The 13,640-nt window shown below is 44.0% G+C and overlaps 1 protein-coding gene across 2 annotated transcripts in view; it reads right to left on the bottom strand.

Annotated features, from left to right (window-relative positions):
- The window catches only part of RBM47 (RNA binding motif protein 47), a 175,927-nt gene that overhangs the window by 106,233 nt on the left and 56,054 nt on the right, over positions 1–13,640 (bottom strand). For both annotated transcript variants that reach the window (XM_044945957.2, XM_044945958.2), the window contains exon 3: positions 1,716–1,800. The gene's annotated coding sequence lies outside the window, so the exon portion shown is untranslated. The remainder of the gene's footprint in view (positions 1–1,715; positions 1,801–13,640) is intronic.

The following is a 13,640-nucleotide window of genomic DNA, read 5'->3' as shown; positions in this document are numbered from 1 at the left end:
ATTCTTCTTCAGCCCACTCACAACTCTTTCATCATTTAATGTTTGCTTTGACTACCCCTGGTGGCTCAGACAGTAAAGAATCTGCTTGCAATGTGGGAGACCTGGGTTCGATCCCTAGGTTGGAAAGATCCCCTGGAGAAGGGAATGGCTACCCACTCCAGTATTCTGGCCTGGAGAATCAGACGTGACTTTCACTTTCACTTTCTTTTTCACTACTAGACCAGGTTCCTGAGGGCAGAAAACCAATCTTTTCTGTCTTAATTACCCAGCATCTAGCACAGAGCCTGGCACTGTGCTAGGGAAAACCTTGGTTAAGTGATTCACCTGCTGACTTTAGGGTTAATGTACTATCACATGTGGTTCCCTATAATATAAAGGTTCTGAAAATATTAAAGCCTATATAAATCAGATCCATGTGATTTGGAGAATCCATACTGTGGCATTATACTCTACAAAGATGCTATTTACCCATGCATTTAACATGAATGTGAATTTGGACTCATTCATACATAAATCTGGAGAAGGAAATGGCTACCCATTCCAGTATCCTTGCCTGGAGAATCCCTATGGACACAGAAGCCTGGCGGGCTACAGTCCATACAATTGCAAACAGTCGGACACAACTGAAGTGACTTAGCACAAGTACTCATGCATACATAAATCATCCTGACAAATCATTCTGGGGTGAAATATTCTAAAATAGAGCATTTTACTTGTAAACGCCACGATGCCAAGCACTGGAGAGGAAGCAGGTGTTGGATAAGACAGTGTCTGGTTTTAGGATCTGCTATCTAAATGACTGCTCCATGAGGTCACATGGGCTGTTCTGAATGCCAGCACCACTGCTAGGGAGGTCCACGGGCTACTTTCTCATCATATGGGGTAACAAAGACACTAGTTTCTAAAGGCATTTGCGCTTTGTGAAAAATAGGACACAGAGAACACATAATGCTAGTCATTTGGGGGTTATTAGAAGAATGCTGTATTTCACCAAATCAGAATCTCCATAACATGCATCCCCGCTTTAGACACGTTAAATTATGAGGGGAAATGTATTTTTAGAGTTATAAAATGCAGTGAACTACGGGAAAAACTCAGTATTAAAAGACTTCAAGCAAAGTCATTCACATATAGCCTCAGTCATTTTTTAACTCTGGGAGTCCTCTGGGGCCAACAGTACTTATAAACATATAGGACACTCTGGCTTAGTAAATTAAGCAAATGTCCAGAAGCAAAAACAATATGTGTTGGTTAAAAAATGAGAGAGAAGGGCTTCCCTGGTGGCTCAGTGGTAAAGAATCCGCTGTCAATGCGTGAGATGTGGGTTCAATCCCTGATCCAGGAAGATCCCACATGCCACAGGGCAACTAAGCCCGTGCACCACAACTACTGAGCCTGTGCTCTAGAGCCCAGGTGCCGCAACTACTGAGCCCACTCGCCCTAGAGCTCATGATCCACAACAAGAGAAGCGACTGCAATGAGAAACTCACACACCCCAACTAGAGAGCAGCCCTGGCTCACGACAGCTAGAGAAAGCCCACACAGCAATGAAGACCCAGTGCAGCCAAAAATGAATTAAATAAATAACTTTTAAAATAAATAAATAATGATAGAGAGAGAGGATTAACATTTGGTGTCACTACGTAATATTCACCTACTTTTCTCCAACCCTCGATGCTGTTTGTTTGAAGGGAAGACAGAGTCAGATGACTTACCAAACCCCGTCAGTGCGCCCAGGAGTGGCTGCTCACTGCTAGGGTGCCTGACACAAGGTGTCCTGATGCCTCTGTTACCCGAACTCTGAAATGGAAAAGATAACACTATTAACCCAGAGATGGCTGACGAGGAGCGTGCAGTTAATGACGGCTAAGTGGACGGAGGGGAGGCGGGAAAAAGAAGAAATATGGTGCTCTGATTACGGCACACCTTTGTGTGTGCATTGATTACGGGGAAAGCTACATAACCAGTTAGTACAAGAGATCTGCACTGGCTCAGATACATGGAGAAAATAGGTCATGTCCTCTTGCCAATTCCACAAGGCTATTCGGGTTGATATTACCTAAAGCATATTCAGGGCTTCCCAGGTGGTCCAGTGGTAAGGAACCTGCCTGCTAATACAGGATACACAAGAGACGTAGGTTCGATCCCTGGGTTGGGAAGATCCCCCGGAGGAGGGCAGGGCAACCCACTCCAGTATTCTTGCCTGGAGAATCCCATGGACAGAGGAGCCTGGCAGGTTACTCTCCACGGGGTTGCAAAGAGGCGGGCATGACTGAAGGGACACACATGCCTGCACAAAGGATATTCAAGTGAAAAAAATCTCAACTCTGGCAAGGAGAGAAGAGGAAAACATATAAAGAGGTGGTGTAACTGGGAGGGGGAGCTCATGGATTTCCCTAGGTGTTCAAACTCTGCTCTACTGCTTGCTAGCTCAGTGACTTTGGACATTTTACTCAACCTCTCTGATCCTTTTTTTTCTCATCCAATATGAGCCTGATATCCACCTGTTAGGGACACTGTGACAACAAACAAGACAACAGGGCTATGAAGGGCTACGAAGCCCTTAGGGCCCCGTGAGAGAAACCACTCGATGGAGGGCAGCTATGATTATTATACTCCTTTAAGTTTCTTTCTGCAGGGGCACATTAAGCTGTGGTCTTTTAGGGTAAATCACCAAACACTCAAAATGGTTTGAAGTCTGTGAGCTGTTAGCATTTTAAAATATTTCTTTACCTTTGGAAGCCCTTTGCAGCTGGCTTTTCTGCCCATATACGAACAATATTCCTTAAGTATTCAGCTTCATCTTTATGTAAACACAACTGATTAACTACGCTCTGTACAGCAGACTTCATCATGCTACTAGTCCACCAAGAATTAATAAAACCGCACAGGACTCTCCCTCCCTCCCTTTCCAAGAAAGACTGTAAGTCTGCAACCTACCTCTGGGAAACAAAATACTGAGTTCTGCTAACTCCTCTAGTTGAAATAGGTAATCATTTGTTCCAAAGTTCTTCCCAACTCAATGGCCTCATTAACCAAGGTTGAGCTTTTGATTAACATACAGTGCTTGAAGGAACTTTGACCCAGAAAGCTGGCATCTGACTCGCTTCTGAGCCCAACTTGTGTCACGAGTGCAGGTTTCAAGGGTAATAAAAGGACCTGGCTGTTTGCTTACAGCAAACGGAGGTGGTGCCATGTCATTACAGAGCTTTTCCCAACTGTCCACCCAACCCTTGGCAAAGACAGTTTGCAGCCTGCATGTCGGCTTTTGGAGTGAACAGAATGAAAAGGTGTGTATTACCAAACTGAAAAGCACCTAAGTTCCACCTGGCACGTTACCTAAATGTCAGTTGTTTAAGAAACATGAATATGATCCCCAGATGACAGTGATCAGAGCAGAGATTAGGTGTTAGGGCAGGTGCATGCTGTCTCCAGATTCTGCCTCAGTGAGCAGACTGCTCTCTGAAGGCTCCAGAGTTCTACAACACTCATCAGCCACAAGGCAGAGACCACAGCACCTGAACGTTCACGCTGTTGCCTATTTTAAGATGAATAGTGTCCTTCCCAAATTCATATGTTGAAGTGTTGACATCATCCCTGCCTCAGCACCTCAGAATGTGACAGCATTTGGAGATGCCTTTTGAGAAGGTAATTAAGGTTAGAAGAGGTCATATGGGTGGGCCCTAAAGTTGCCCAATGGCTCAGCGGCTAAAGAATCTGCCAACAGTGCAAGAGACAAAGGAGATGTGGGTTCTATCCCTGAGTCAGGAAGATACCCTGGAGTAGGAAGTGGCAACCCACTCCAGTACTCTTGCCTGAAAAATCCCATGGACAGAGGAGCCCAGCACGCTACAGTTTATGCTGTCGCAAAGAGCAGACTGAGCCCTGCTACAGTATTATAGTTATAGTGTAGTACCTAGAATCATTCTTAGCTGCTATTTAGGGCTTCTGAGGTGGTGCTAGTGGTAAAGAAGCTGCATGCTAATGCAGGAGACACAAGAGACATAGGGTTTGATCCCTGGGTCGGAAAGATCCCCTAGAGGAGGGCATGGCAACCCACTCCAGTATTTTTGCCTGGAGAATCCCATGGACAGAGGAGCCTGGTGGGCTACAGTCCATGGGGTCACACAGAGTCAGACACGACTGAGCCACTAACACACACACAACCCAGTATGACTGGTGTCCTTACAAGAGATTAGGACACATTCACATTCAGACCAAGGAAAGACCCTGTGAGCACACAACGAGAAGCTGGTCATCTGCAAGCCAAGGACACAAGCCTCAACAGAAACCAAACCTGCCGACTTGATCCTGGACTTCCAGCTTCCAGAACTGGGAGAAAATAAATTCCTCTTGTTTAAGCCCAGTCTATGGTATTTTTTTATTGTAGCCCTAGTGATCTAAACCACTACCCACCTCTCTGTACCCCCAACTCTATGTCCCAGGACCAGGCAGATAACAAATGAGGAAGTTGACCAAGAGCAAAATAACAGGAGAGGTGTCAAATTTTAAAACTTTAAAAAATTCTGGGTGGCCACACAAAATATGTCCACGGATTGATTATGTCACGGGCCTTTCAGTGGCAACCCCTGGGTTAGTTACATCATGCAATCAGATACTTAAAAGCGCCCACTATTCATCCTGCAACAAATATTAATTGAACACCTACTACAGGATAGATCTTATGCCAGACACTAGGCATATCAGTGGTGACTAATATAAGGTGTCTTCTTTATCTGCATGGTATGCGGTGGTCTGGGATAGGGAGCCCAGGTACTGAGCTAGGCAAGAAATGCCAAGTTGAAAAGACAAAGTTGCTGCCTTCCAGGGCGCTGCAGACTAACAAACCACAGACATGGAACAAGACAGTCATGAAATAATGGGACACCGGCTGCACAACACAAGGGGCAATGGAAAGTGAAAAGACGACCGCCAACGTCGTCAGAGTTGACCCAGGAAGACACGAGCCAAGTTCTGGAGGATGAATAACAGTCTGCTTGTCAGACAGGCTGTCTGACAAAGCAAAATGGCTGTCTGAGGAGGCCTTACAAATAGCTGTGAAAAGAAGAGAAGCTAAAGGCAAAGGAGAAAAGGAAAGATATACCCATCTGAATACAGAGTTCCAAAGAACAGCAAGGAGAGATAAGAAAACCTACCTCAGTGATCAGTGCAAAGACATAGAGGAAAGCCATAGAATGAAAAAGACTAGAGATCTCTTAAAGAAAATGAGAGATACCAAGGGAACATTTCATGCAAAGATGGACTCAATAAAGGACAGAAATGGTATGGACCTAACAGAAGCAGAAGATATTAAGAAGAGGTGGCAAGAATACACAGAAGAACTATACAAAAAAGATCTTCATGACCCAGATAATCACGATGGTGTGATCATGCACCTAGAGCCAGACATCGTGGAATGTTAAGTCAAGTGGGCCTTAGGAAGCATCACTATGAATAAAGTTAGTGGAGCTGATGGAATTCCAGTTGAGTTATCTCAAATCCTAAAAGATGATGCTGTGAAAGTGCTGCACTCAATATGCCAGCAAATTTGGAAAACTCATCAGTAGCCACAGGACTGGAAGAGGTAAGTCTTCATTCCAATCCCAAAGAAGGGCAATGCCAAAGAATGCTCAAACAACCGCACAATTGCACTCATCTCACATGCTAGTAAAATAATGCTCAAAATTCTCCAAGCCAGGCTTCAGCAGTTTGTGAACCATGAATTTCCAGATGTTCAAATTGGATTTAGAAAAGGCAGAGGAACCAGAGATCATATTGCCAACATGTGTTGGATCATTGAAGAAGCAAAAGAGTTCCAGAAAAACATCTATTTCTGCTTTATCAACTATGCCAAAGCCTTGGACTGTGTGGACAATAAACTGTGGAAAATTCTGAAAGAGATGGGTATACTAGACCACCTGACCTGCCTCTTGAGAAATCTGTATGCAGGCCAGGAAGCAACAGTTAGAACTGGACATGGGACAACAGACTGGTTCCAAATAGGAAAAGGAGTACGTCAAGGCTGTATATTGTCACCCTGCTTATTTAACTTATATGCAGAGTACATCATGAGAAACGCTGGGCTGGAGGAAGCACAAGCTGGAATCAAGATTGCCAGGAGAAATATCAATAACCTCAGATATGCAGATGACACCACCCTTATGGCAAAAAGTGAAGAAGAACAAAAAGCCTCTTGATGAAAGTGAAAGAGGAGAGTAAAAAGTTGGCTTAAAGCTCAACATTCAGAAAACAAAGATCATGGAATCTGGTCCCATCACTTCATGGCAAATAGATGGAGAAACAGTGAAAACAGTGGCTGACTTTATTTTCTTGGGCTCCAAAATCACTGCAGATGGTGACTGCAGCCATGATATTAAAAGACGCTTACTCCTTGGAAGGAAAGTTATGACCAACCTAGACAGCATATTAAAAGCAGAGACATTATTTTGCCAACAAAGGTCCATCTAGTCAGTTCAGTTCAATCGCTCAGTTGTGTCCGACTCTTTGCGACCCCATGGACCACAGCACGCCAGTCCTCCCTGTTCATCACCAACTCAAACTCATGTCTACTCAAACTCATGTCCATTGAGTCGGTGATGCCATCCAACCATCTCATCCTCTGTCGTCCCCTTCTCCTCCTGCCTTCAATGTTTCCCAGCATCAGAGTCTTTTCAAATGAGTCAGCTCTTTGCATCAGGTGGCCAAGGTATTGGGAGTTTCAGCTTCAACAACAGTCCTCCCAATGAACACTCAGGACTGATCTCCTTTAGGATGGATTGGTTGGATCTCCTTGCAAGGGACTGACTCTCAAGAGTCTTCTCCAGCACCACAGTTCAAAAGCATCAATTCTTTGGCACTCACCTTTCTTTATAGTCCAACTCTCACATCCATCCATGACTACTGGAAAAACCATAGCCTTGACGAGACGGACCTTTGTTGGCAAAATAATGTCTCTGCTTTTTAATACGCTCTCTAGGTTGGTCATGACTTTCCTTCCAAGGAATAAGCGTCTTTTAATTTTATGGCTGCAGTCACCATCTGCAGTGATTTTGGAGCCCAAGAAAATAAAGTCAGCCACTGTTTCCACTGTTTTCCCATCTATTTTCCATGAAGTGATGGGACCAGATTCCATGATCTTAGTTTTCTGAATGTTGAGCTTTAAGCCAACTTTTTCACTCTCCTCTTTCACTTTCATCAAAAGGCTTTTTGTTCTTCTTCACTTTTTGCCATAAGGGTGGTGTCATCTGCATATCTGAGGTTATTGATATTTCTCCCAGCAGTCTTGATTCCAGCTTGTGCTTCCTCCAGCCCAGCATTTCTCATGAAGTACTCTGCATATAAGTTAAATAAGCAGAGTGACACTATACAACCTTGACGTACTCCTTTTCCTATTTGGAACCAGTCTGTTGTCCCATGTCCAGTTCTAACTGTTGCTTCCTGGCCTGCATACAGATTTCTCAAGAGGCAGGTCAGGTGGTCTGGTATTCCCATGTCGTTTAGAATTTTTCACAGGCTATGGTTTTTCCAGTAGTCATGGATGGATGTGAGAGTTGGATTATAAAGAAAACTGAGCACCGAAGAATTGATGCTTATGAACTGTGGTGCTGGAGAAGACTCTTGAGAGTCCCCTGGACTGCAAAGAGATCCAACCAGTCCATCCTAAAGGAAATCAGTCCTGAATATTCACTGGAAGGACTGATGTTGAAGCTGAAACTCCAATACTTTGGCCACCTGATGCAAAGAACTGACTCACTGGAAAAGACCCTGATGCTGGGAAAGATTGAAGGTGGGAGGAAAAAGGGACGACAGAGGATGAGATGATTGGATGGCATCACCGACTCAATGGACATGAGTCTGAGTAAACTCTGGGAGTTGGTGATAGACAGGGAGGCCTGGCATGCTGCATTTCATGGGGTCGCAAATAGTTGGACACGACTGAGCGACTGAACTGAACTGAACTGTCAGACAGGATGACAGATGAAGAGAGCACATTTTCCAGACAGAAGGAATAGTCAGCTCCTGTGTGGGGGGCAGGAGAAAGCACAGGCTTTTTGGAGAATGAAGACCAGCTGGACTGAGGGTGGGCAGTGGAGGGAGCAGCAGGATTCACGGCTGAACAAGATGAGGAGCTGACATTTTACTGCATGGTGAACCACTGGAGAATTTTAATCAGGAAGGTGGCATGACCAGGACTGCTTGTTGGAAAGATCACCCTGACCACAATGCAGGGAACTAAAGGCAGGGTGACCCAAAAGGAGAAGATGAAGGCAGGAACCAGGGAAACAGACATAGGGAATCTGGGCAGTCAAGGTCAGGGATGCGGAACTGAAACTGTCATGGCGTTCAACCGTGGCCACAGGTGACACTGTCCAAGAACATTACGTGCATCAAGAGAAGCGCTAATTTTTTAAGGGTACTACTTTGATTGATGAGAACATACATTTCCTAGGAAGCTTTTATTTTCATTTATCTTACATTTTACACCAAGAAACTAACTCTACTCCTTTTTATCTGTCAAGGTTACATGTGACTGTACCTCAGTGTCCTCATCTAAATATGGATAATAATGGTACCTCCTTCAGATTCCTTGAGCTCATTAATACATGTAAGTAAAGTGCCAGAAACGCATTATTATTAAATCAACTATAATGAGAGCAGAAATAAACTTTAAAGGACAAATGGATAATTATTGACTGTGCAGTTAAGGATAATCCTCCCAACTCAGTGAATACAAGGCAGATTAAAACCACCCCTACAACCACAAAGAGTAAAAACGTATATAACTGCCTTGAAAAGGAGCTGCCTCCGATTTCCTTAATCTCTCCAGAGCTCTCACACAGCCTTTCAGAAAGGACCCTAAAGTGCATGATCATTAACTTCAATTTATAAAATGCTTTGTCTCAGGTATATACATATATTATACATAAGATTAATGATCCAAGGGGATGTGGGACCTGCAAAGGGAAACCAACTGCAAAGAGGCACTAGAGAACTTTCTAGAGAGATGAAAGTTCCTATATCTTGATTGGGGCAGTGGTTCCACACCTGCATGCATCCCACATGTCACTAAAACCTGTGTGAATGTTATTATATGCAAATTATAGTTCAATAAAAACTGCATAAGGATAAAAGGGCTGGAAGACGGGGGAACTGGGGACTCAAGGGGAAATGGATACTCATATTTCAAAGAAAAGGGAAAATAGATATGAGTGAAAGAACTTGCCTTAAAACATTTAATTTCCAAAAACACTGTCTCTTAGAATGGATGAAGCTGGCTAAGAATGTAAAAACTCTTCCTTATTCAAGAAACATTTTGAGAAATTCAGCACTTTATCCTCTGTCTAAAGAACAGAACTTTTTACCCCTAGATTCACTGGACAAGCTGCCCTCTTGTGGCTCTGATAAATATTTCCCAAGCACAAAAGTAGGCAGTTACTAAGTTATTGGGGTAGCAAGCCCAGCCTGGCTGTAAATAAATACTCTTCTATGACTGGGAGTGGGTATGCTGGCTGCTTGAATACACGAGGTGCACGGGCCATCCTGGCTTGTGTCACAGCTGACTTTTAAATAACTAAGAAAATAGGGTTGCCACAAAATACATATTTTTGAGGCTAATAAATTCAAGAGACATTTTAACTGAATTTAAATTTCATTTTCGTAATATGGTTATCAGCATATCAGAAGCAAACATCTGTCTCAAGGTGAGTGCAAAGAAAACAGAACTGAAAGTTTCATTTCCACCATCTGTGAATACTTTTCAGTATTCCCAAGATAAAGTTTGCACGAAGAAAGAAAATAACAATAAGCCAGGAAATACCACCCAAACACTGGTTTTTATTAACACTGGTGTGCATCCCAGGTGGCGCTAGTGGTAAAGAACCTGCCTGCCAATCCAAGAGACATAAGAGATGCTGGTAGGATCCCTGGGTCGGGAAGATTCCCCTCGGGGAGGGCACAGCAACCCACTCCAATATTCTTGCCTGGAGAATCCCAGGACAGAGGAGCCTGGCGGGTTAGTCGATAGGGTCACAAAGAGTTGGACGAGACTGAAGCAACTTAGCAGGCAGGCAGGCAGGGAATCTAAGTGTCTTATGAAATACTAAATGTTTGTTTAAAAAAATACGGAAGAGAGGGAGGAACAAGTAGCATAGTTTTTCAAAAGTTACACTAAAAAAACAAAAGACGGCATAAGCATTAATTCAAAAGATATTTTCTCTTTAGAAAGCAACACATCTTAATACAAGACCTTTTGTCAAAGAAATACATAAAGAAAAGACAAAGATAGAGATGGAAATAGATGCTGTATTTCAACTGTTGAGATGTTCAAAATGCACCTAGTCCAGATCCAGCAATATCAGGCTGGACTAAGTTAACCTACACCAGGGTTACAGTCACTCCTGAAGAGTGACTGCTAAATCCATATTCTAGTACAGCAAGCTTTCTCGAGCCTTCTTTACTCTCTACTTCCTTCCCGGCCTCTCTACCACTTCCTCACTCCAATGTGCTAGCTTTCTCAGTTCCCTGCCTCAGACCCCACCTGGAATTTCCTTTCCCAGCCTTCCTTGTCTGGCTCTCCCCGCAGCTGGACTCACCTCCTCCAAGCAGTCTTCCCAGATCGCTCTGTGAAGACAGCCCTTCAATCACCAGCCCTGTACTCTCTCTCTCTTCTTCCCAAGATACAGGAATTTCCATCTCTCTAGGAAGTTCTTTATTTTTCTTTGATGCACTTTTTATTATCTGGAATTACATTGTGTATTCATTTTTATCACTTTTTGTTATCTCTCTGCCCCAATGAAATGTGAGCTCCCTGAGAGAAGGGGCTTTCTCTCCTGAAACAGAGCCTGACACTTGTCAGTCTAAGATAATAAACCCTAATGCGCTGTTTCAACACTCTATCACCAACAAGTTCTTCCTCAGACCTATCTCAAGTCTCTCTTACTGCAACAAAAGCAAATATTCTGAACTTCCCTCGTGGTCCAGTGGTTAAGACTCTACACTCCCAATGCAGGGACCCAGGGTTCGATCCCTGGTCAGGGAACTAGATCCCACTTGCTACAAGGAAAATATCCCACATGCCACACAACAAAGATCGAAGACCCCGAGCGCTGCAACTAAGAAAGTCAAATAAATAAATACACTACACATATATATGTGTATTTAAAAGCCCCCACTATCCTTTATTTGAATCCTAGAGTGATGGACAGGGGTTGACCAGCAAGCTGTTAAATAATTCTTCAGGACCACAGACTTTTGAAGGTGAAATGGAACCTTTAGTTACAACTGACTCCAGTTTTGATGATAAGGACACAGGCTCAGAGAGGTTGACTGGTTTCTCTAGGCTCACCCAGAAACAGTGACTATCAGCAAACACCACATCACATCAAGGGCGCAGAGTGCTCACCTTATTCATTCCTATAGTCCCAACAGCCAACACGCCGCCTGCCACCAAGAAGTGTGCCCGAGGAACAAGCGTCCCCACTTCTACTCTTAAGTGCTCATTCAACTGAACTGACTTCCTCTCATCACTGTCCCACCTATAACTTCCCATCTGAGAACCGTTTCCAGTCACTTGTGTCATGCATCATCATTTCCTGTCCTCTGTACATATGTATGACAACATACCAGACACCACAATTGTCTATCTGGGGGCTGATCTGATTCTAACAGAATTAACATTGTCTAGCATGGAAAATACCTAGGAAAAGTGGAATAGGCAAGGAAAAAAAAAAAAAGGAGGTGGGTGGGCAGAGGAGGGGGATCAAAAAGCTAGCGGTGTCTCCGACCATGGGTGCTGTGGCAGTAATGCAAGGCAGGAGCCCTGTATGGTCCATATTTGTTTTCTTTAGCTCCTAGCAGTGTGCCTGGCACATAATCAAAACCTATTTGTTGCGAGGAAGAAGACACGGAAATAACACTGCAGATTCAGCTTACTCTCAGTCCGTGTATGTGGGTGCTCGGTCATGTCTGACTCTTTGTGACCCCCTAGACTCCAGCCCACCAGGCTCTTCTGTCCATGGGGATTCTCCAGGCAAGAACACTGGAGTGGATTGTTATGTCCTCCTCCAGGGGATCTTCCCGATCCAGAGATTGAACCCGTTGTCTCTTACATCTCCTGCACTGGCAGGAGGATTCTTTACCACTAGCGCCATCTGGGAAGATGGTACACAAAGCTTTTGGCAATCAAAATTTCACCTCCCTGAAGGCATCCACAAGAGCTTCTGGGAAACATTGAGACAGATCTGCTAGCAATCTGGAATGATCTTTTACACATTCGTTTGCAAAATTACTCTACCGAGCTGGGTAGGAAAGCTGTCAGTGGGGTGTGAGCAAGACAATGTGTAAGAAGAAAGGGTGTGAGTGTGTGTGTACATGCATGGAAGCATACGCTCATTGCAAAAACTTCAACAATTATAAATTGTTTCGCCTTTTCGCTTGCGGTACAGAATCTGCCCACCAATGCAGGAGACACAAGAGACGTGGGTTTGGCCCCTGGAGTAGGAAATGGCACCCCACTCCAGTATTCTTGCCTGGAAAATTCCATGGGCAGAGGAGCCTGGTGGGTTACTGTCCATGGGGTCGCAAAGAGTCGGACACGACTGAGCAACTAAGGAAAGCACTATCCTCCAAACGAATTCTCTGTGGAAATAAAAGAAGCTACTTAATTGGGTCCAGCAGTGTTCTTACTTCACGAAGTACTTGAGGTAAATTCTTCAGTTCTCAGTTCCAATGTTACTTCTTCGGGGTAGCTCTCCCCTTCAGCAGCCCAGATTGTTTCGCATCTTGGTGTGAGCTTTCCCTTGTAGCACTCATCATGATGTGTGATGAACTACTGTTTGCTCACTGCCTGGTTGTCCACCCCAAACTGTAACCTCCATGAGGGCAGGACCCTTACTCGGCTTACTGTATGCCCCGTGCGCAGTCCAGCACCTGACACCAATACATATTTGCTGAAGGATTGAAGGAGTCCTGAATGTCACGACAGACACGCAGGAGGTGGCCAGCACTTCACCAGCAGACACACACAAAGTCTGCTCCCACCTCTGAATTGTGAAAGTCTTATTGCCTGTGCAATTCTATTTGGCAATTCATCGCCCAGTGACGTGTTATCGCTACAGTTTTAGGTTATTACTCTTATTTAACTTTTAGCCTGTTTAGATCTTATCTTCACAACTAGATTTAGAAGCACATCAAGTGTAAGCTATACTGCCTTGAAGTCCTCAAAGCTCCCTCACTGGCGCTCTTTCTAAATGGTTGCTTTATTTGGTGCTCAAAACAGGTATTTTTGCAGCTAATACTACTGAATATTGAAGCCCCCAAGGTCAGAAGAGTGTCTTAAAAAATGTTTTTAAATATATCAGGAGAGCCCAGGAAGACTTGAGTGTTGTTTAAATACAAAACATGGTTCTAACTTTGCTTATGTGAGGGACTCGCACAAGGGCAGAGAACATCTTAATTCAGCAGAATTCTTTTTAGTTTCATGAAATATCCCTTCCACCATCCTTTAGGTCCCACCCAGCTCAGGAAAACTCTCAGTCGTGCAAAAGCAGGATTTTTTTGTTATTTTGCTAAGTCAGGCCCTTTTTTATAGGGTAGAAAGAACACTTGTTCCCTATTTCTCAATTCCTCATTTCTGCTGGCAG

This window comes from Bubalus bubalis, chromosome 7 (assembly GCF_019923935.1).
Source record: "Bubalus bubalis isolate 160015118507 breed Murrah chromosome 7, NDDB_SH_1, whole genome shotgun sequence".
Taxonomy (NCBI): domain Eukaryota; kingdom Metazoa; phylum Chordata; class Mammalia; order Artiodactyla; family Bovidae; genus Bubalus; species Bubalus bubalis.
This window is presented reverse-complemented; position numbering and strand designations above follow the sequence as displayed.